At 43.0% G+C, this 214-nt stretch overlaps 1 protein-coding gene across 1 annotated transcript in view; it reads left to right on the plus strand.

Moving 5' to 3' along the window:
* The window catches only part of EMH_0073910 (uncharacterized protein), a gene marked incomplete at both ends in the record, with an annotated part of 3,529 nt that overhangs the window by 2,630 nt on the left and 685 nt on the right, over positions 1-214 (plus strand). The gene's annotated exons all lie outside the window — the stretch shown is intronic.

Consider the following 214-nt stretch of genomic DNA (forward strand, 5'->3'; position numbering starts at 1 on the left):
GCAGAATGGAAAGAAGCAGCAAATAGTTTTTATTTTATTTTTAATTTAAATAAAGGAAGGATAGCCAGACAGCTGGGGCTGCTGCAGGCGAGAACAAAAGACACAGATGATCTGCTGCTGCTGCAGCAACAAATACTCAATAATATACAAAAAGTAAGGTTTAGGGTTTAGGGTTTAGGGTTTAGGGTTTAGGGGGGGGAGGGGGGGGAGGGAG

This window comes from Eimeria mitis, genomic scaffold, assembly GCF_000499745.2.
Source record: "Eimeria mitis Houghton genomic scaffold, Emh_scaff4276, whole genome shotgun sequence".
Classification (NCBI taxonomy): domain Eukaryota; phylum Apicomplexa; class Conoidasida; order Eucoccidiorida; family Eimeriidae; genus Eimeria; species Eimeria mitis.